We start from the raw sequence: 24,802 nt of genomic DNA on the forward strand, positions 1-24,802 counted from the left end.
CAAGACATGGTATGAAGAACAAGAGAAAACTAGCTGAAACGAGCCACTTACGATTCCCCACATGGCAGCTTCTTGTCATTGTTGCTAGCTATCTGGCCATCCAGAATCACAACAACACACAGACTTCTGCCCCATTGAAGTGTGCGCATTGTTTTTGTGATGTTGTCAGCTAACCCATCTATAGATTATTTAAACATGATGCCAAAAAATGCTAATATCTGTCCCATCACTTGAATGGGATTTGTGCCACAAATGCTAAAACGTTAGCATTTGGAATCTGTGCCCAGGGAAACTAAATCAAGGTATGGATAGCCCTCTTACCTTGTCCTCATACTGCTTACAGGGTAAGGAAAGCAATATGTAATTTTGGAATTTGTGTGAACTATCCCTTTAATGCGCCTATTTCTTCAGGTATGTGAAGAAATGTGTTCCATCTTTTCCAGATTTCATTCCAGTCAATCCGAGTCTTAAATTATGTCTACATAGTTATACATGGAAGGCATTGGGCTAAGTGCAAGAGCTGAAAGAAGTGAATAATTTTTCTCAAATGAGAGGGATACAGTACACAGCCTTGTGTCATATTGATGTCCATGAACACAACAGAATATTTCTAGTAACAAAAATGTCCAGTGTAATGGCATCTATAATGTGCACATTATTCTGAATCATCCATATACAGTACATCCCCTATTGTTTGCAGATGCTTTCCATACAATGAGTCCACTTGTAGTGTATTTTCGTTTAGCTTAGTTTAACTGACAATTACCAATATTTTTAAATAGATAAGGCTATTGGTATACATACACTGTACAAACATCTTTCTTCATTCATACAGAAGTTGGCCTGTTGTCTCCGCTGTGTAAGGAAAGCACATACACTACCGGTCAAAAGTTTTAGAACACCTACTCATTCAAGGGTTTTTCTTTATTTTTACTATTTTCTACATTGTAAAGTAATCCTTCTACCTTACTACCAACTCTTATATACTGCAGATGATGCAAAATATGATATATTCCGGTACAAATATTATTTACTCATCTAAAGTAACGTTGGACCCACGATGGATTTCAACAGCTCTCCAGTGTAATTGCTTGCTCTTACTCTTACACACTGCGCATGTGCAATCCCATAATGGCTTGCACACATTATTTATGGATCTCATAATCGGACAGTGCCATCTAGTGGATATAAAGGAATACAGCTATGTGCTTTTGCCACCTGGCTACATTTTCCCCTGCTACAAAGTCAACGTCCTCAGTGACTTAGCACAAGTTTCTAACTTCTCTTACATCTTCTCTGAAGAATACAGTACCCAGACTGGTTATAACCTGGGACAACACTTCGGGACTGAGTGAAACTGCATTATTACAAGCTGATTTAGGAACGTTATACGGGTTTGAGTTTACCCCAGCATTCGCACTGGTACTTTTGTGCAGAGCAGGAACGGGCACTTCAACCTCTGGTTCATTCACATAATCATCTGCAATAACTGGCTCAGAAACATCTTGTTCCTCAGTAGCATTGTCATGTTCCACTTTACCGGAAAAATAACTGTCACTATCAGCGTTACCCACAGGTTCTGTGTTTCCCTCTCGCGTTACCTTTGGATAGGAGACTTCCTCTGGATAGGAGACTTCCTACACTACAAACTCAGGATCAGAAGGCAAAGACTTAACAGGAGGGGCAATGGGGGTTACTGGCGCACTGTTTTTCACTAGCCTAGGAGCAGGGACAGGATGGTCTCTCACACATGGCCTTAAATTAACCTTATGAACCTTTTTTATAGGCCCACCCTCTAACGGCTATACTGCATGTGTAGTACCCTGTACCTCGATCACTCTGTACACAGTAGGACCCTAAGCATCCTGAATCTTGTTTCTACTCTTAGGTCTGTGGCGTAAGTAAACCAGCTGGCCTACATCAATGGGTGGACAGTACACTTTGTCTTTGTGAAGTTCAACTTCCTCTGCTGCTTTTTGTTCTGTGTACTCTCTTGCTCTTGCATGTGCCTCGTTCAAACGCTCCTGGTGAACAACCAACCAGTCATGTTTCTTGTAAAGCATCTGCTCTTGACCTAACAAAGCATCAACAGGAAAGTGTGGATGGACCCCGAAAAGCAGGTAGTACGGCGAGTACCCAGCGGTGTAATGGGGTGTCACATTGTAGGCATACACCAAGTCAGGTAACTGCTCAGGCCAACAGCGCTTCTTTTCTGGAGGCAGTGTGCGCAGGAGATCATGGAGCGTTCTATTAAACCTCTCACACTGAGCGTTTCCCTCAGGGTGATGGGGGGTCGTGCAGGTTTTCTTGACTCCATAAAGCTTATACAACTCTGGTTGCAGACATTATTTATGGTTCTCTTAAAGGGACAGTGCCATCTAGTGGATATCAATGAATACAGCTATGTGCTTTTACCACCTGGCTACATAAAGATAAAAATCCCTTAAAAATATGTAATTCATGTTATTATCACTCTTTCATTATGAGGATTATTCTGTAACAGTTCTTGTTGAAGAAAAAAAAAACATTCACCTATTATGTTTCGTAAGTTCTCTATATATTCCTTACGGTGCTGCTTTACCTGAAACCTAGATATGTACTGTTTCTCTCCAGAGCATAAGGTCTGTACCAGAGACATCAGTGAATTGAAATGGCATCTGAAATTGAGAAGAGATAAACTTTACCAAGGGAAGGATAGAATGATCAAGACCAGAGGTTCTGAACCAGCTGTTAAATGAGGACATTGATTTCGTCAAGAAAAATGGGCCTCTCATGAAGGACAAACTGCAGCTGGAGAGTGATTTCATGAACCAAATTAATACGGCTCAACGTGAGGTACTGTTCACAATAAATTGTGTTTATTTATTTGTTTCTACATTGTTATTGTCACACATGTATTGCATATATTTCTATTTTGTTGTTATTTTAGGCCCATGAGACATTTTCAAAGACCTTCAATGAACTCAAGAGATTTCAAGAAGCGATAAGTAAGGAAGAACTGAAAGCTGATGAGGAGAGAGGATTTATGTTCCATGAACTTAAGGGCATCAGGAATCTGCTTAATGACAGACTGTGGGTACAGTACACAGCATAATAAATAGTATTACAGTATCTGATAGTTACACAAAGTGTTTTGGGGGATAAAGTTTGAGTCTCTCAAATGTATTGTTTTCAACTTAAACATGCCACTTGTACTGCAACTGCATAGAAGGAACCAAAGCAATAGTTGTTCAAGGACTCTTTCCTGTTAGGTGTTGAATATCTCCTTATTTACGTGGTAACCTAACAGTGTTCTTATAATGTACTTACAACTGTAGCGTCATGTTTACAGTTTGCACAATTAGACATACAGTGCCTTGCAAAAGTATTCATCCCCCTTGGCGTTTTTCCTATTTTGTTGCATTACAACCTGTAATTTAAATGGATTTTTATTTGGATTTCATGTAATGGACATACACAAAATAGTCAAAATTGGTGAAGTGAAATGAAAAAAATAACTTCTCAGTATATATACACCTGTTCTGAAATGCCCCAAAGTCTGCAACACCACTAAGCAAAGGGCACCACCAAGCAAGCGGCACCATGAAGACCAAGGAGCTCTCCAAACAGGTCAGGGACAAAGTTGTGGAGAAGTACAGATCAGGGTTGGGTTATAAAAAAATATCAGAAACTTTGAACATCCCACAGAGCACCATTAAATCCATTATTAAAAAATTGAAAGAATATGGCACCAAAACTCATGGACCAGGCAAGGAGGGCATTAATCAGAGAGGCAACAAAGAGACCAAAGATAACCCTGAAGGAGCTGCAAAGCTCCACAGCAGACATTGGAGTATCTGTCCATAGGACCACTTTAAGCTGTACACTCCACAGAGCTGGGCTTTAGGGAAGAGTGGCCAGAAAAAACGCCATTGCTTAAAGAAGAAAATAAGCAAACACGTTTGGTGTTCGCCAAAAGCCATGTGGGAGACTCCCCAAACATATAGAAGAAGGTACTCTGGTCAGAGGAGACTAAAATTACGCTTTTTGGCCATCAAGGAAAACGCTATGTCTGGCGCAAACCCAACACCTCTCATCACCCCGAGAACACCATCCTCACAGTGAAGCATGGTGGTGGCAGCATCATGCTGTGGGGATGTTTTTCATCAGCAGGGACTGGGAAACTGGTCAGAATGGAAGGAATGATGGATGGTGCTAAATACAGGGAAATTCAGGCCTCCTGTAGCGCAGATGGTAGAGCATGGTGCTTGCAACGCCAGGGTTGTGGGTTCGATTCCCACGGGGGGCCAGTATGAAAAATGTATGCACTCACTAACTGTAAGTAACTCTGGATAAGAGCGTCTGCTAAATGACTAAAATGTAAAATTCTTGAGGGAAACCTGTTTCAGTCTTCCAGAGATTTGAGACTGGGACGGAGGTTCACCTTCCAGCAGGACAATGACCCTAAGCATACTGCTAAAGCAACACTTGAGTGGTTTAAGGGGAAACATTTAAATGTCTCGGAATGACATACCAATTGACAATCTGTGGTATGACTTAAAGATTGCTGTACACCAGCGGAACCCATCCAACTTGAAGGTGCTGGAGCAGTTTTGCAGAATGGGCAAAAATCCCAGAAGAATGGGCAAAAATCCCAGTGGCTAGATGTGCCAAGCTTATAGAGACATACCCCAAGATAATTGCAGCTGTAATTGCTGCAAAAGGTGGCTCTACAAAGTATTGACTTTGGGGGGGGGGGTGAATAGTTGTGCACGCTCAGGTTTTTTTGTTTTATTTCTTGTTTGTTTCACAATAAAACATGTTTTGCATCTTCAAAGTGATAGGCATGTTGTGTAAATCAAATGATACAAACCCCCCAAAAATCCATTTGAATTCCAGGTTGTAAGGCAACAAAATAGGAAAAATGCCAAGGGGGGTGAATACTTTCGCTAGCCACATTAGGAACACCTTCCTAATATTGAGTTGCACCCCCTTTTTTCCCTCAGAACAGCCTCAATTTGTCGCGGCAGGTACTCTACAAGGTGTCAAAAGCGTTCCACAGGGATGCTGGCCCATGTTGACTCTAATGCTTCCCACAGTTGTGTCAAGCTGGCTGGATGTCCTTTGGGTGGTGGATCATTCTTGAGACACATGGGAAACTGTTGACCATGAAAAACCCAGCAGTGTTGCAGTTTTTGACACACTCAAACCGATGCATCTGGCACATATTACTATACCCCGTTCAAAGTCACTTAAATATTTTGTCTTGCCTATTCATCCACTGAATGGCACAAATACACAATCCATGTCTCAATTGTCTCAAGGCTTAAAAATCCTTCTTTAACCTGTCTCCTCCCATTCATCTACACTGATTGAAGGTGACATCAATAAGTGATCATAGCTTTCACCCGGATTCACCTGGTCAGTCTATACAAAATATATATACACAAAAGTATGTGGACACCCCTTCAAATTAGTGGATTCGGCTAGTTCAGCCACACCTGTTGCTGACAGGAGTATAAAATCGAGCACACAGCCATGCAATCTCCACAGACAAACATTGGCAGTAGAATTACCTTACTTAAGAGCTCAGTGACTTTCAACGTGGCACCGTCATAAGAGGCCACCTTTCCAACAAGTCAGTTTGTCAAATGTATGCCCTGCTAGAGCTGCCCCGGTCAACTGTAAGTGCTGTTATTGTGAAGTGGAAATGTCTAAGAGCAACAACGGCTCAGCCGTGAAGTGGTAGGTCACACAAGCTCACAGAACGGGACTGACGAGTGCTGAAGCGCGTAGCATGTGAAAATCACCTGTTCTCAGTTGCAACACTCACTACCAAGTTCCAAACTGCCTCTGGAAGCAACGTCAGCACAATAACTGTTCGTCGGGAACCATGGCTGAGCAGCCTAAGATCACCATGCGCAATGCCATGGTTCTGGCTAGGCCCCTTAGTTTCAGTGAAGGGAAATCTTAACGCTACAGTGTAACGTATATGCCGGGAGTCAGAAAGTAGGTAATGATGTTTGCCAGGTGTGCGTAATGATGGGTTGCCAGGACCGGTAGTTAGTAGACCAGCGACATTGAGTGCCGGAGTGGGAGGAGACGTGACATACAGCATATGATGAAATTCTAGATGATTCTGTGCTTCCAACTTTGTGGCAACAGTTTGGGGAAGGCCCTTTCCTGTTTCAGCATGACAATGCCCCCTTGCATAAAGCGAGGTCCATTCAGAAATAGTTTGTTGAGATTGGTGTGGAAGAACTTGACTGGCCTGCACAGAGCCCTGACCTCAACCCCATCGAACACCTTTGGGATGAATTGGAAAACCGACTGCGAGCCAGGCCTAATCGCCCAACATCAGTGCCCAACCTCACTAATGCTCTTGTGGCTGAATGGATGCAAGTCCCCGCAGCAATGTTCCAACATCTAGTGGAAAGCCTTCCCAGAAGAGTGGAGGCTGTTATAGCAGCAAAGGGGGGACCAACTCCATATTAATGCCCATGATTTTGTAATGAGATGTTCGACAGGCAGGTGTCCGTCTACTTTTGGTCACGTAGTGTATGTCATGGAAAGAGCAGGAGTTCCTAATGATTTGTACACTCAGTGTATATTTGATTTGATATATTAGGATCTCCATTAGCCGACGCCAATGGCGACAGCTAGTCTTACTGGGGTCTGACACATAATGAAAAAGAAATTACAGACAAATGTACATACATATGTGTGCATCTATCAGTTACACATAAATGTCAGTACATACACACAACAAGTAGTTCACATGGGGGAGAGGCGTTGTGCCGTGAGGTGTTGCTTTATTCGTTTTTTTAAACCAGGTTTGCTGTTCACTTGTGCTATATAATACTGTACGTTTCCTTGAATTTGTTCTTGACCTGGGGACTGTGAAAGACCCCTGGTGGCATGTCTGGTGGGGTAAGTGTGTGTGTCAGTACTGTGTGTAAGTTGACTATGCAAACAATTTGGAATTTCCAACACAAAAACAAGAAGTGACCCAGTCAGTCTTTCCTCAACTCTTAGCCAAGAGAGACTGGCATGCATAGTATTAAAATTAGCCCTCTGATTACAATGAAGAGCAAGACGTGCCACTCGGTTCTGGGCCAGCTGCAGCTTAACTAGGTCTTTCTTTGCAGCACTTGACTATATGACTGGACAATCAAGATAAGATAGAACTAGAGCCTGCAGGACTTGCTTTGTGGAGTGTGGTGTCAAAAAAGCAGGTCATCTCTTTATTACGGACATACCTCTCCCCATCTTTACAACCATTGAATCTATATGTTTTGACCATGACAGTTTACAATCTAAGGTAACAACAAGTAATTTAGTATCCTCAACTTGATCAACAGCCACACCATTCACTACCAGATTCAGCTGAGGTCTAGAACTTAGGGAATGATTTGTACCAAACACAATGCTCTTAGTTTTAGAGATGTTCAGGACCAGTTTATTACATGCCACCCATTCCAAAACTAACTGCAACTCTTTGTTAAGGGTTTCAGTGACTTCATTAGCTGTGGTTGCTGATGTATATATGGTTGAATCAGCAGCATACATGGACACACATGCTTTGTTTAATGCCAGTGGCAGGTCATTGGTAAAAATAGAAAAGAGTAGAGGGCCTAGAGAGCTGCCCTGCGGTACACGATATGGCAGAGGTTGAAAAGCCATAAAACATACGTTTTTTTAACAACAGATTATGGCCAATAATATCAAAGGCTACACTGAAATCTAACAGTACAGCTCCCACAATCTTCTTACAGTGCTATGAAAAACTATTTGCCCCCTTTCTAATTTTCTCTACTTTTGCATATTTGTGATACTGAATGTTATCAGATCTTCAACCAAAACCTAATATTAGATAAAGGGAACATAAGTGAACAAATAACACAACAATTACATATTTATTTCATTTATTTCATAAACAAAGTTATGCAACACCCAATTCCCCTGTGTGAAAAAGTAATTGCCCCCTTACACTCAATAACTGGTTGTGCCACATTTAGCTGCAATGACTCCAACCAAATGCTTCCTGTAGTTGTTGATCAGTCTCTCACGTCGCTGTGGAGGAATTTTGGCCCACTCTTCCATGCAGAACTGCTTTAACTCAGTGACGTGTGGGTTTTCAAGCATGAACTGCTCGTTTCAAGTCCTGCCACAACATCTCAATTGGGATTAGGTCTGGACTAGGCCATTCCAAAACTTCCAATTTGTTGCTTTTTAGCAATTTTAATGTAGACTTGATTGTGTGTTTTGGATCATTGTCTTGCTGCATGACCCAGCTGCGCTTCAGCTTCAGCTCACAGACGGATGGTCTGACATTCTCCTGTAGAATTCTCTGATACAGAGCAGAATTCATGGTTCCTTCTATTAAGGCAAGTCGTCCAGGTCCTGAGGCAGCAAAGCATCCCCAAACCATCACACCACCACCATGCTTGAACTTTGGTATGATGTTCTTACTGTGGAATGCAGTGTTTGGTTTTCGCCAGGCATTACTGGAACCATGTCGTCCATTGTTTACAGAGAAATAGCATTGTATTTGGTCAAACACATTTTTTTCCAACAGTTTGCTAAGAGCTGGCAGCAAGTCTGCTGTTAGAACCAGTAAAGGCCATGCACATAAGTTCCTTACTCTTTGCGAGTACAATGTATATACATTTTTTGGTCACAGGTTGTAGAGTTGAAAATATTAATCGAGGTAGAAGGTAAAAACATTTCCCAATTAAAGGAAGAGATTTCAGAGCTGCAAAAAGAAGTCCATGCAACTGTAAGTGATGTCATCATAGTTATGTTGACATATCATATTTTTCACAATATTTAATTTATTGCATACGATATCCTCCTAACGTTGTGTCCGGGCATATTCCAGAGACTTGCAGGTGAAGCGGCGGTCTCTCACTCCGAGGAGGTGTTCCGTAAGAAACATCAGGACACCTTGGATCTCCATGAGGAAAACAAAGTATATGAACTGGAGATTGAGGACTACAGCAAAAAGATCTATGAGGGGTATATCACTTCAATCAAATTACAATATTTTATATTTATCTAATACTAATCACTTAGGAAAGGGATCCGTAACACGATTATACATTGTAGTATCAAGTACTTGGTCAGTGTTACTCTGATGATGGGTCCGTCTGACGTGTGTGTGTGCGTACATACCAGTGTGTATGTGTGTGTACCTACGTACGAGTGTGTGTCTGTGTGTGTCCATCAGTGAACAAGCAGTGAAGCAGCTTCAGAAGAACAGGAAGCGCATGCTGCAGAAGATCAGTGTGAACGAGGACCAGATAGCAGAGGCTAAGGAGGAGCTGTCCCAGATAGCAACGCTGCACGCCAACACCAAGGTCAACTTGGAGGAGCTGGAGCAGAAGACCTTCATGGTGGAGCAGAGGATGAGAGTCTGTGTGAAAAGAGCCATGCACTTAGCTAGACATCCATGCACTCTAACCTGTAGTAAATTAATCCTAGATATGGAGGTTGCATATCCTTATTGACACGTCTAATGTTTAGATTCAGCCCTTTGACCATTAGATATTGTCAATCACATAATCTGCACTATTTGTCAGTGAAATAAGCACATACTTTTAGAGATTCATCCATGCATGGAACCTCACTACCAAGGTGGGTTTGTGAAAGGAGCACCTGCAGATAGACGTTCAGATATGCACTAGTAGATCCATGTACCATGATGGAATGGGCTTCTTTACTAGTGTTACTGATGCAACACATCAATATCTCCTCAGAAAGTGACTGAGAATCTGAAGAAAGACGAGCGAGATGAAAGCCCTGGTCATTCTGAAGGTAAATCTGAAGGCACGTTTTCTGTACAGTTTCGAGTTTCACGGTTGGTTCTGTCGAGTATCTTTTTACTTTCAGGTGTGTTATAAAAACAGTAATATGATAAGAGACTGATATGATTCCTTGTGTAGAACAGTTTTGTTCAGTTTTAAACTGTATTTCAGGGTAAAATAACAACTATTGAAGCAGAATTACACCAGGAGAAAACCAACACAGAAAACGCCAGATGGGAACTTCATAAGGAATTTGAGGAGGCGTCATCAGCTACAAAACAACTGGAAATTGAAACAGAAAAACTGAGAAAGATTTTATGTTCAGTTTACTGTATTTGAATTTTAGTGAGAGATGTTGAGTATTTCAAATGCAATTGATTATTCATTTCTCTGTTTCAGAAAATATTAAGTTTAAGCAACTCAGTGATATTCTAACAAAACACAACAACATTTCAGTTTGTCTGTAAAAGGAACGGAACATTAAACTTTTCCATCTAAATACTGTCAAGGTACGATAAAGCAAGGGTTTACACACAGTCACTTACCACTGTGTTTAATTTTCAGAATAGTGTGAAATGTAAGGGATATTAGCACAACACATTTCATAACATCATGCATTACATCTAATACACACGCATAATTTCCAAGTTGGGCCCCGTGTAGCTCAGTTGGTAGAGCATGGCGCTTGCAACGCCAGGGTTGTGGGTTCGATTCCCACGGGGGGCCAGTATAAAATATATATATATATTTAATGTTTTAAAAAATATGTATGCAGTCCCTAACTGTAAGTCGCTCTGGATAAGAGCGTCTGCTAAATATGTAAGTTATAAGGTCATGTACAGTGAGGGAAAAAAGTATTTGATCCCCTGCTGATTTTGTACGTTTGTCCACTGACAAAGACATAATCAGTCTATAATTTTAATGGTAGGTTTATTTGAACAGTGAGAGACAGAATAACAACAAAAAAATCCAGAAAAACGCATGTCAAAAATGTTATAAATTGATTTGCATTTTAATGAGGGAAATAAGTATTTGACCCCTCTGCAAAACATGACTTAGTACTTGGTGGCAAAACCCTTGTTGGCAATCACAGAGGTCAGACGTTTCTTGTAGTTGGCCACCAGGTTTGGACACATCTCAGGAGGGATTTTGTCCCACTCCTCTTTGCAGATCTTCTCCAAGTCATTAAGGTTTCGAGCCTGACGTTTGGCAACTCGAACCTTCAGCTCACTCCACAGATTTTCTATGGGATTAAGGTCTGGAGACTGGCTAGGCCACTCCAGGACCTTAATGTGCTTCTTCTTGAGCCACTCCTTTGTTGCCTTGGCCGTGTGTTTTGGGTCATTGTCATGCTGGAATACCCATCCACGACCCATTTTCAATGCCCTGGCTAAGGGAAGGAGGTTCTCCCCCAAGATTTGACGGTACATGGCGCCGTCCATCGTCCCTTTGATGCGGTGAAGTTGTCCTGTCCCCTTAGCAGAAAAACACCCCCAAAGCATAATGTTTCCACCTCCATGTTTGATGGTGTGGATGGTGTTCTTGGGGTCATAGGCAGCATTCCTCCTCCTCCTAACATGGCGAGTTGAGTTGATGCCAAAGAGCTCGATTTTGGTCTCATCTGACCACAACACTTTCACCCAGTTCTCCTCTGAATAATTCAGATGTTCATTGGCAAACTTCAGACGGGCCTGTATATGTGCTTTCTTGAGCAGGGGGACCTTGCGGGCGCTGCAGGATTTCAGTCCTTCACGGTATAGTGTGTTACCAATTGTTTTCTTGGTGACTATGGTCCCAGCTGCCTTGAGATCATTGACAACATCCTCCCGTGTATTTCTGGACTGATTCCTCACCGTTCTCATGATCATTGCAACTCCACGAGGTGAGATCTTGCATGGAGCCCCAGGCCTAGGGAGATTGACAGTTCTTTTGTGTTTCTTCCATTTGCGAATAATCGCACCAACTGTTGTCACCTTCTCACCAAGCTGCTTGGCGATGGTCTTGTAGCCCATTCCAGCCTTGTGTAGGTCTACAATCTTATCCCTGACATCCTTGGAGAGCTCTTTGGTCTTGGCCATGGTGGAGAGTTTGGAATCTGATTGATTGATTGCTTCTGTGGACAGGTGTCTTTTATACAGGTAACAAGCTGAGATTAGGAGCACTCCCTTTAAGAGTGTGCTCCTAATCTCAGCTCGTTACCTGTATAAAAGACACCTGGGAGCCAGAAATCTTTCTGATTGAGAGGGGGTCAAATACTTATTTCCCTCATTAAAATGAAAATAAATTTATAACATTTTTGACATGCGTTTTTCTGGATTTTGTTGTTGTTATTCTGTCTCTCACTGTTCAAATAAACCTACCATTAAAATTATAGACTGATCATTTCTTTGTCAGTGGGCAAACGTACAAAATCAGCAGGGGATCAAATACTTTTTTCCCTCACTGTATTTTGAATCAGAAGGTGGGTGGGACTACAGTAAGAATCTCTCCTCTCCTCACAACCACCCTCTGTTCTGCCAATATAATATAATAGGCCTTCTACCCTATCTAGTGTATTTGGAATTTATTATCATTGTAAGCCTGTTGCACCAGAGACCCTGGAAAGCTTGAAAGTATTAGTTTGATTCATGCTGTGCTCAGAACATGAAGCGTCACCATTAACTTTGAAGTCTTGGCTTTTCCATCATTGATATTACCACAGGAATCAGCTTGGCATTATTCCAAATCAATTGATTGCCGTTCACCTGTTTTTCACATTTATCAGGTTAGTCTTTGATGCCGTAGAGTTAAAAAACCAAACAGCTATGTTGATCATGAACACCTTGGAACGTGATGTCACCAACTTTCAATAACGGATGGAGCAAACAGTGGAAACTCATACTACTCTGTTCACAACCAGACAGCAGAAAATGGGTCATTTGGTTGAATACAAAGTGGTTTGGTTTATGTTGTACTCACTGACTTTAGTATCACTGGTATTCCTCATACAGCAAAATTTGCTGGAATTGTGGATTTTATCTCTTGAGACTATGTACAATTTAGATTCACCTGAAATGTTGACTTGCCATTTGTTTTAACCTCAGGTAGGCTAAGTGCTTGAAACAAACAATGTTCAGTTTTCAAACATGCCCATTGGCATTTGTTTTCATAGTGGTACTGTATATTGGTAACAAACACAAGAGGATGTCTGAAAGAGTCCTCACCTTATTATGTAGTTATTTGTGGATTAGTGTCAGTAGAATTACTCACCACAATCCGTTGTGAGAAGACAACAACAGCGTATAAGCAATTAAAATGACAAGCCAAGGTCAATCTTGTTGTTTTTTAAAGGAGTCACAAGTAACTGATGAAACATTTTAGGTCTCTCCTGTATTGGTGAATCTTTCTTGGTTAGACATTTGCCGTATTCAGTTACCTGTATGTTTAATCATCATATTGATTTCAAGACAAGGCTATTGTTTCCAACCTCACACCATGGACAGCACAGTGATAAAACACCTTTTCATCATTCTGATATGTTTTGGTATTCACCTCAAAAAGGATATGAGTGGGGAAAAAAATACTAGATTTTCTGTCTTGTACATTATTGGATATTTAAATGCTTTGTTTTAAAGCCTTATATATTGTAAGGATTTCATCTACAGCATGCAGGATAGGATGATGGGAGTCTCACATGGCTTATCTAATGTGAAATCGCCATGTGGTATGGAGTTTCATTAAACGGTGATCAAGAATGCATTAGTTCAAAACAAGAAAAGGCAATGGAGCTTAGGCCGCCATGCATCCGCGAGCGTAGCAACTTTAAAGAAGTTGTTGGCGTGAGACAATTTAAGAATGAGGAAGTCTTCCTTATAGACACAAGTGTCATTAGCCTGATAAAAGGCAGTCATGCAAAAAGAGCTTTAGCCTTTTTAACTTGAAAAAATCTAATGGAAACAACAATAGGCCTATAGCCCCTCTCACCAAATGAAAAGATCAAGAGTTAGAGAGAGTGTTAAGTTATAAGGAAATGGGTTACTTTGATCATTAGGTTCAATATAAAGCACGCACATAATGTCCACATTAGCATAACATAATAAGCACACTAAGCATTTGGGAACCGGCGTGCGTCACTCAGAGAACGGCGTACACACTAATGGCTCGACACATTTGAGATATAAAATTACACAGAAGAAAGATGCTGACCTCATATCATTGGAAGGCCCTGGAGGTCACTATGGATGTTGACTGTTGGGATGTTAACTGTCGGGTAGAGCCAATTAGCATGGCTATCAGCTCAGAGGAGGAGTGTGTGTGTGTTCGTGTGTGTGTGTGTGTTTTTGATGGCATGCTCATCGGCTTTCCACAGCATCCACAAACAGAATTTACCTCTGTTGTCTGTATATAGACACATTAACAAAGAGTAACACTGAGTCAATTTAGATTAAATGAAATGAAATCAGCTTGTCTTGTTGTCCTGCAGGTAAACTGGCTGCCATCTCCAATTTCCAAACCCAAACATTTCCGAAGCGTTTCCACCATCAACATGGTGTCTTCCTTCGTTAATTTAATCAAGCGGCTAGCTGACGTTTGACGTAGTCACTGTGGATAAAGTAAACAACGTACACAAACTGCAGACGCCATCAGTTTCTTATGGGCAATGAAGTGTAATTTGTTCAATTTACACTTCAGACAACAGCACACATCAGATGGGCTTTGTCAGTAGTGCTGCATGCCTTGCCTGCTGTAATTAAACCTGAAATCAATAGCAGGCATTTGTCATGTTTACGGCCCGTCTCTCTCGCTCTCTTTCTGCTGGGTTAAACTCGTCACTTTAGTGCTGCTGCTGTTGTGTTTTACTGCAGAGACACACTTCATTATGTTATTTCGTTTTGCAGGTACAGTATAGTACACTGCAGTCGAGATAGGCACCAGGATACAGTAAGGGTGGGGTGGGGGGAGGGGGGGGGGGGGGGGTGGGGGGGAGGAGAGGAGAGGAAAGAGAGAGAGAGAGAGACTCATTGTTATTTATTTGCTTCATTCCCCCGAATAGTGTCCAGTTTAAGTGTCTGTGTTTGTCCCTGTGTGCCCTAGTTTGTAAGACTCACATGTACACTAGTGTACACTTACAAGCACATACAGATAGTCTCACAGACATGTACATGCACCACCTCCTAAACAACCTATGATAAAATATGTTATTGGAAATCAATTTTAAGCTCGTCATAATGCTGAGTATACAGTATTTCCTAAATACATACATCTATGGCTTCACTCCCAGGCCTATGGGATCATAAGAATGCGTATCTCTCGTTTCTGTAGTCCCAGCCTGGGACAGTGATCCATATCTTTGATCACTCATATAGTATCTGACATCCAACATGTACAGTATTAAGTGCAGTATAACTGCTGCTTCAGCATGTATTGTTCTTTGGTAGAACTGTAGCAGCTCTCCTCCGCTAGGGCTTGATGGAACCAACCACCATGATGGAACTCCTCAGTCATACTGTACCCACTTAGAGAACTGCAACCTGCCATGTCTCCTCAATACTCTCTGTGACTTTGGACCATTCTCATAAGCCTGTCAACTGCTTGATGTGACAGGACACCTTGTTATCAAGATATGTGGAACTGTGTTTTTAAAAAGTATAACTGAACTTGCGTTTCTCTGTGTGTGTTGTAGGCTGACTTAAAGGTAGCCCTTAAAGAGAAGGTTGAGTTGGCCCATGAGTATAGAGACCTTAAGAATGCCTTGATGATCGCCAAGCAGGAGGCTGTGTGTGTGTTCGACGAGATGAACCGAGCGGAGGCATCTTTTTATGACCACGTGTCTACTTCCTAATGTTATTCAATTATGGAGCTTTACATTTTGAATCATAATCACAGTCATTGAATCATACATTTAAATCATGATATTATATTATATGAAATTACACTCACCGGCCAGTTTATTAGGTACACTCATCTAGTACTGGGTCGGACCCCCCTTTGTCTCCAGAATAGCCTGAATTCTTTGGGCATGGATTCTACAAGATGGAAACACTCCACAGGGATGTTTTATCCATGCTGACACAGTTACTGCAGATTGCATGGTGGTACACCACCGCCACCAGCCTGTACCCTTGACACCAGGCAGGATGGGTCCATGGACTCATGCTGCTTACGCCAAATCCTGACTCTGCCATCAGCATGACGCAACAGGAACCGGGATTCGTCATACCAGGCGATGTTTCTCCACTCTTCAGTTGTCCAGTGTTGGTGATCACATGCACACTGGAGCCGCTTTGTTTTTAGCTGATAGGAGTGGAACCTGGTGTGGTCATCTGCTGCAATAGCCCATCCGTGACAAGGATCGATGAGTTGTGCATTCCGAGATGCCGTTCTGCACACCACAGTTGTACTGCGCCGTTATTTGTCTGTTTGTTAGCTTGCACGATTCTTACCATTCTCCTTCTACCTCTCTCATCAACAAACTGTTTTTACCCACAGGACTGCCGCTGACTGGATGTTTTTTGTCTGTCGCACCATTCTCGGGAAACTCTAGACACTGTCATTCGTGAAAAGCCCAGGAGGACGGATGTTTATGAGATACTGGATCCGGCGTGCCTTGCACTGACAATCATACCATGCTCAAAGTCGTTTAGGTCACTCGTTTTGCCCATTCTAACGTTCAATCGAACAGTAACTGAATGCCTCGATGCCTGTCTGTCTGCTTTATATAGCAAGCCACGTGACTCACTGTCTGTAGGAGCGATCCATTTTCGTGATTGGGTGGTATACCTAATAAACTGGCCGTTGAGTGTATATTATATTCAGTTTGCCAGTTGATTGGAATGTTTCTTTGCATGGTCAGTTATTTTCGGATGGTTTTAGTTGGGCAACCAATGAGAAGGTTACTGCAGTAATCTGATTTTAATTAGATAACTTTAGTGTAGGAGGATTATGGATGTCATATAGTAGTATTTCTGCCCAGGGGGAGTTGAGAGAGGCGATAGGTGGATGGAATTCATGCAAACGCATAAAGACTAAGTTCACTATGCAGTCTTGAATGGGTCTCTGAATAAGGATGCGTCCAAAATAGCACCCTATTCCCTTTATAGTGCGCTACTTTTTCACCAGGGCCCATAGGGCTCTAGTCAAAAGTAGTGCACAATAAAGGGAATAGGGTGCTATTTTGGACACATCCTTATTCAGAGACCTAAATAGGGTGCCATTTGGGATGCATAATACGTTTCTTTCAAGGTGTTCCAAGGTGACATGTTTCATTATGTTTATGTTACACATTAGCTTCTGTTCACTGGGTGGTCAATGGGAGAGAGAACCATAGCAAGCACAGGTAAAGAATAGAAAAAGAGAATGCACTTGCAATGCTAATACTCCCAAAGGTCTTAAATGAGAAACTACAGAAGAACTTATACTCCCAAAGGTGTTGAATAGTTGTGAGAGACTACAGAACCGTTTTGGTCTTTATGGTCCGGGACGCAATTTAACTTTGATCTTGAGAGGAATTGCAGATGACAACCATATCCTATAGCCTAACCAGGAAATAAAATGCACTGCTCGGCACTGCACTGGCAATAAGCAATAGACATCATTTGTTTCCCAAAATGACTAATACCTTTACTTGAGCAATTCCTCATCTGACTGCATGAATGTTATCAAGTGAGAAATGCATGCAGAAATAAAATCCTGTGGACAGGATTCTCCACGCTCATGATCAAAGCCTGATTTTCTTTTACTCTGGATTCAGCCTCCCTCAACCATTTCTGTTTGTTTCAACTCTAGACAGGTTTAGTACAGCACCACCGTCCTATCAATCACGTTCTCTACCCAAATTAAGCTTGATAATATGCCTGTCATTTACTTAAATTGACTATCATTATAGAATAGACAATGTTTCTCAGTGTTGTTTTTAAAAATCTAATCTAGACTTCTTCCTGTTATTACCTAGGTAACCAACATCTCTCATTTTCTCATAAAAAATAGAAACAGATTTAAGTTAATGAACTGAATTGTTGGTTTTTGATTGATTTGCTGATTTTCATATCCCTCTGCCGATCTAATTTCTATCAGTTGCCATTCTCAATACACAATGTTTTTCATAGTGGCTAGCTGGCTAACAGAGAAGAAAGACTAGTTGCCAAGGACACAGCACACTGGTGGGATCATATCATAGCATACATTGTTTGACAGCCCATAGCAATACTGTGTACAGGAATGACATGGCTCACTCCAAACATGCTACAAGTTCTCAGTTGTTTGAAGAGCCTGTAAAATGTTTGATATTCAGCAGAGGGAGCCAATGGAAGCTCCTACTAAGGCTCTCTAATGTCTATCTGACTCATCAAACCATGGTTTACAGGCTTTGGCCTGTTATAATACAAACATATGTAGCCCCATGGTAATAAGACATTGTACTCACACAGATACCTCACACATTCTTAAGATACCTCACACATTCTGAATGTAGGCATTTGTAATTAGTTTACATATATAGTAAGTTCATGTTAGCGCTTGGTTTATTTTTGAATCACCTGCAAATAGCTAAATGCTTCAATGCTCCAACCCAACACTTTCCTCAAGTGCTAACCTAAAAATGGTTTGTGTTATTTCTCCTCCAATAGCATCAGTTACTTTATGGTTCATGTAAGTGTCCTCTTATCACTGCATTTAAGTATTGTTTTGTTTATGTGGATGGAGCTCTCAGCACAGGTTTTTAACAGGGCACACCATAAAGAGCATTCCTGTTATTGTCTTTCCTTCAGCAGTTGATGGCTGAGCTAATTTGCTTTAGTTTCTCTATGCACTGGGGAACACATTGCCAAGCAATGATAAGCTTTGTAGGAAGAGAAGAGACATGGAGGGAGGAAGAAAAAGCAATGGCATCTATCAGAATTGAAAGAAACCTCTTTGCTTGAAACTGTGTTCAAATAATAAAGCGAGCAGCATGTCTTTCCAATAGACTAGGAATAATTTCTAGTTTCGGTGGGGGGTTCATGACTGTGTGTATGTGTAAAATATGTCTTGAGGGGATTGGTATAAAGTTAAACTGGGTGAAGTAGAAATATTTTACTCATCAGCTTTGCAGTCACAGAGTTTGCCTCGGCTAGAACAAAACTGCTGAAGCATTTAGAGAAAATTAACCCCCCATCCTGGCAGCCAGATGTGACTGGATTCTGATGACTGCACACGAGTGAGCAGAGAAACCAAGAGACTGTGAAATTCCTGTCAGGCCCGTGTACTGCAGAATGGGCTATTGACTGCTTTCTCTATTCCCCTCCATCATTCTTCTTGAACACTGCCATTAATTTCCTCTCCTGCCTTCCCAATTCCTTTTTCTCTCTTTTCCTTTCCTTTCCTTCTTTCTCCCTGTCTCCCCCACCCTCCTAGCTTTCTTTGTTGCCGAAGAGGATGCACAAAGCTGTGGTGAAATACTTCAGACAACGCAGCCTCTACAGCCTGGCTGAACTGGCCCGCTTCCAGAACCTCTCTAACGAGAACAACCATAAAATAAAAACCATCCAGGTATGTACGTGTTTCATAGGACTTTCCCATGTGGATCCACACCCAGACAACATTACAACCATTCAGTTTAATGTGTTTTTCTTCAATTCTTCAATCCGCCTGCCTAGTCCTACAGTATAAAGGGTTGGGAAGATCCATGGGTTGAGTAGATATTTTAATTAAATGGGAGTATAATAATTTATAACAGTATAATAACTTCATATAATGCTGAGCATGTGTGGCATCCCAAATTTAAAACATGGTGAGCTGAGCATTATGCCTCCATTTGCAAGGAACTAACCAGTCCAATAACCCACAGTAAAACATTCACCGGTCACCATGGCTGTCTGTAGTGTCATCACACTAGAGTTAAAGACGCCACCGCCACCCTTCCCTCAATACATCCAGTCGTCACAACGCCAGCACAGTGACGTGATTGATGATGTGTCGGCGAGAGCGCCAATGGCATGCAGTGACCCGGTGTCAGGCTAGCTCTGGCTCCTCTCCAGATAACTATATCTATACATTCACTACGTTAGGTCGCCTATTTATTCACTACATTACTTTTGGCTGTGTAGCTAGCTACCTTCTGTTTATTGTGTATAGGCTACATTATGAGTTTACCTCATTTCTCATTCAGGCTTTGGCTGTGTTGGGTGTTACTACTGGATACCTATCTATGGTACAACTACAATCCCTCCTTTGTTCATTGGTTGAATTACCCCGAGCTACCTTTCTCATGTTTTGCTGAAAAAGTAGTAGGCACGTATTCTGAATCTGCAGGGGTGCATAGAGAAGTGGAGATCTTCAATTACTGGATAATGGGTGGCTAATATGTGGTGGGACGTGAGAGGAGGTCAAAGCGGACAGAAGGAGAGTGATGAATCTTTATCAAATGTCCTGTCCTGTAGCACCCTCACCGACCGTCATACTGTAGCAGGCAGGTGCCATTCAACCATGGAACCATTCACATTTTCTCATAGCCATTATATATTTTATACAGAGGTGTTTACAGTTAGCATTGTTTCCTTCCGCCTGCTCTCCGGGTGTTACAACCAGCCATGTCTATCGGCTGTTCCCAATCTAGCACTACTATTACCAATGTCACAGTCCCACAGACTTAAATATACACGTTTTGGCTAGGTCTTCATGCGATTTAAATATAATTCAACTGATTTGATTCGATCAGACTTCTTCACAGATAGAATTGATTTCATTCAACATAATTTCAGACCCTCTGTCTCTAGTCTTCTCTACTACAGTGAGCAATAACACATTTAGTGATTATTTTCCTCTCCATCCATTCCTTCCCCCTTTTTATTGCCGACATGCTTTTTGATGGGTCTTGTCCAGCCAGACATTACAGCCAGTCAGTCAGTCAGGGAGGAAGAGTGCAGTCATGTCTCCCAGGCCTAGCCCCAAGGAGCAGAGGGGAGGCTGAGGGGAGGCCCTAGGCAGCTGAACACAGAGCAGAGCAGAGGGGAGAGCAGAGTAGCGAGGTGTGGAGCATGGAGGATGAGGAAAAGGAGGAGGGGAAGGAGGGAGGAGCTATCAGGGAGCTGCAGAGTGTGAAGGACAAAAGAGCTGGTGTATTGAAGCGCAGCGCACCGTCACCCGTCACAGCCCAGCACAGGGTCCCCCAGAGCAGAGCAGAGCAGCTACTCACTTTAAACCCCCAACCCGGCTCCTCCAGACTAGAGCAGACTTTACTACGCACTACGCACAGCTTAGACTCAGGGTCCTTACTAAGAATAGTCCACACTTTAACAAAGAGACACTCCGAGTTGTGCATGAGTAGTGTACCCTTAAAAATAAAGACCCTATGCAATGCATACTTTTAACACAAAGACCCTCAGAGAAGTGTACACTTTAAAACCAAATCCCCTCAGAGAAGCGCATACTTTATACCCAAACACCCTTCCACAGGGGTTTTCAAACTTTTCTTTTCCAGGGACCCCCGCCCAGGCAAATCGGCGACCCAGGGACCCACATCGTATGTTAGCAAAAAAAATAAAAAAAATAAAATAATGTATTGTCTTATCATCAGGTGAATAATAATGGCAAGTAGAAGTAATCACATTTTTCAATGAATAGATTTGGTAGACAGTTTCATTATTTTGACCTCCCAACAGTTCAATTGAAGAGGAGTGTAAACTAACATAGAAAGGTAAAGGTATCTTGGTGGCGTAGAGAAAATGTTGCTGTTCAGCAAATGTTTCCATTGAACTGAGAGAACATTTAGCAGTTTTAAAGCTAATTTCCGGCAATTCTACACAGTTTGGCATGGAGCTGAGAGACAATTTTGCTGTTTTATATCTAATTTCCTGCAATTCTATGCATTGTGCTATGGCTAATGCTGTGTTCCTCTGCTCAAACTTCATAACAAAATCAATGGGCATGTGCCCTGAATTCCGTTTATAAATTTTTTTCTCGATTCTCCCAGATTGTCTAGCTTTTATTTGATTGTTAGTTCTCAAAGATGGTATTATTTAAAAATACATATAGTTAAATATATTTTCTGCATGCTTTCTATCTGATTTTGGTCATTTAAGTTGATACTGAAAACAAGATGGCGCCGACAGACACGGTCGTCCTGTTTCTAGATCCTAGCCAACTTTGCAGTATTTAAATTTTTGGGGGGTGTTATTTCTTACATTATTTGTTCAGAACATTTCTTGTATTATTACCTACAGCCAAAAATTACTTTTGGACATTAGATTGGCGGTCACTCCACAGAAATTCAAGCAGAAATTCGACTTCCATAACCTGGATCCTTTGTTTGAGCTTGCCGAGGCAGATCTATTCATCCTGGGGGCTGCACCAAAACGCAGATGCCGATGAAGAGGAAGAAGAAGTGGGGCCCTAGTCAGACTCAGGGTCATCGACACTGCCGTGTACATTCCCCCCCCCCAAGCCGACTTTAATAAAGGAAATCTGAGGAAAACACTCCCAGAATTCTATCAACACATCTCCTGTGCTACACGTGCATCACAAACTCTTGGTCATTGCTACCCTACCTTCCGGAACGGCTACAAGGCCATCCCCCGCCCTCACTTCAGCAAATCAGATCAAGTCACCATTCTGCTCCTCTCCACCTATAGGCAGAAACCTAAACAGGAAGCACCCTTGGTAAGGACTATTCAACGTTGGTCTGACCAATCAGAATCTATGCTTCAAAATTGTTTTGATCACACGCAGTGGGAAATGTTCCGGGTCGCGTCTGAGAATAGTATCTACGTATACAATGAATCGATGACTGGGTTCATCAGGAAGTGCATAGAGGATGTTGTTCCCACTGTGACAATTAGAACTTATACAAACCAAAAACTGTGGATAGATGGCAGCATTCTTGCAAAACTGAAAGGGCGAACCACCCCATTTAACCATAGATGTATACAAACAAACCAGCTATGACCTCTGTAAGGCAAAGAGGCAAAGCGACAGTACAGAGAAAAAGTGGAGTCGCAATTTAACGAGACGTACTGTACGTGGCAGGGACTCCAGACAATCATGGATTATAAAGGGAAAGCCAGCCACGTCGCGGAGACCGACGCCTCGCTCCCGGATAAGCTAAACACCTTCTTTGCCCGCTTCGAATAAAAAAACATTGAGCCGTCAATGCGGGCCCCCTCTGTTCACGAGGACTGTGTGCTCTCGTTCTCCGTGGCCGAAGTGAGTAAGTAATTTAAGCGTGTTAAACTTCGCAAGGCTGCCAGCCCAGACGGCATCCCAAGCTGCTTCCTCAGAGCATGTGGAGACCAGCTGGCTGGAGTGTTTATGGACATATTCAATCTCTCCATATCTCAGTCTGTTGTCCCCACTTGCTTCAAGATGTCTACCATTGTTCCTGTCCCAAGAAAGCGAAGGTAACTGAACTAGCACTCACTTCTGTCATCATGATGTGCTTTGAGAGGCTAGTTAAGGACCTTATCACCTCCACCTTACCCGACAACCTAGATCCACTACAATTCGCATACCGCCCCAACAGATCCACGGACGACGCAATCGCCATTGCACTGCACACTGCCCTATCCCACCTGGACAAGAGAAATACCTATGTAAGAATGCTGTTCATCGACCACAGCTCAGCCTTCAACACCATAGTGCCTTCCAAGCTCATCACTAAGCTCAGGGCCTTGGGTCTAAACCCCTCCTTGTGCAACTGGGTCCTGGACCTGGTTCTGAACCCCTCCCTGTGCAACTGGGTCCAAGATCTCCTGACGGGCATACCCCAAGTGGTGAAGATAGGCAACAACACCTTCGCCACACTGATCCTCAACACGGGGGCCCCACAGTGGTGTGGGCTTAGCCCCCTCCTGTACTCCCTGTTCACCCATTACTGCGTTGCCAGGCACGTCTCCAACTCAATCATCAAGTTTGCTGACGACATAACAGTGCTAGGCCTGATTACCAACAATGACGAGAAAGCCTACAGGGAGGAGGTAAGAGCCCTGGCGGCGTGGTGCCAGGAAAATAACCTCTACCTCAATGTCAACAAAACAAAAGAGCTGATCGTGGACTATAGGAGACAGCATAGAGAGCAGGCCCCCATCCACATCGATGGGGCCGCAGTGGAGAGGGTCAAAAGCTTCAAGTTCCTCGGCGTGCACATCACTGATGACCTGAAATGGTCCCTTCACACAGACAGTGTGGTGAAAAAGGCACAACAGCGCCTCTTCAACCTCAAGAGGCTGAAGAAAGTTGGCTTGGCCCCTAAGACCCTCACAAACTTCTACAGATACACTATTGAGAGAATCCTTATACGGCAATTGCACCGTCCGCAACCGCAGGTCTCTCCAGAGGGTGCTGTGGTCAGCCCAATGCATCATTGGAGGCACTCTGCCTGCCCTCCAGGACATATATAGCACCCGGTGTGATAGGAAGGCCAAGAAGATCATCAAGGACCTCAGCCACCCGAGCCACGGACTGTTCAACCTGCTACCATCTAGAAGGAGGAGACAGTACAGGTTCATCAAAGCTGGGACTGAGAGACTAATAAACAGCTTCTATCCAGGCCATCAGACTGTTAAACAGATACCACTAGCCAGTCTCCGCCCAGTACCCTGCCCTGAAACTTAGTCACTGTTTACTAGCCGACTATCACCCGATATTCTACCCTGCACCTTAGAGACTGCTTTGCCATAGTCATTGAACACTAGTCACTTTAATAATGTTTACATACTGTTTTACTCACTTTATGTGAACTACATGGCCAAAAGTATGTGTACACCCCTTAAAAATAGTGGATTTGGCTATTTCAGCCACACCCGTTGCTGACAGGTGTGTCAAGTCAAGCACACAGCCATGCAATCTCCATAGACAAACATTGGCAGTAGAATGGCCTGTACTGAAAAGCTCAGTGACTTTCAACGTGGCACCGTCATAGGATGCCACCTTTCCAACAAGTGAGTTCGTCAAATTTCTGCCCTGCTAGAGCTGCCCCTGTCAACTGTAAGTGCTGTTATTGTCAAGTGGAAATGTCTAGGAGCAACAACAGAAGGGAGCCGCCGAGTGCTGAATCGCGTAAAAATCAT

The 24,802-nt window shown here is 42.6% G+C and overlaps 1 pseudogene across 1 annotated transcript; it reads left to right on the forward strand.

The window, feature by feature from the left end:
* Positions 1-2,772: 2,772 nt before the first annotated feature.
* LOC311146994 lies at positions 2,773-15,606 on the forward strand (annotated as a pseudogene). The gene is made up of 7 exons: positions 2,773-2,835; positions 8,663-8,758; positions 8,861-8,997; positions 9,209-9,392; positions 9,738-9,795; positions 9,957-10,109; positions 15,448-15,606. The product of its transcript is annotated as an uncharacterized misc_RNA (transcript).
* Positions 15,607-24,802: the final 9,196 nt, after the last annotated feature.

Source organism: Coregonus lavaretus (assembly GCF_964263955.1).
Source record: "Coregonus lavaretus genome assembly, chromosome: 19".
Taxonomy (NCBI): domain Eukaryota; kingdom Metazoa; phylum Chordata; class Actinopteri; order Salmoniformes; family Salmonidae; genus Coregonus; species Coregonus lavaretus.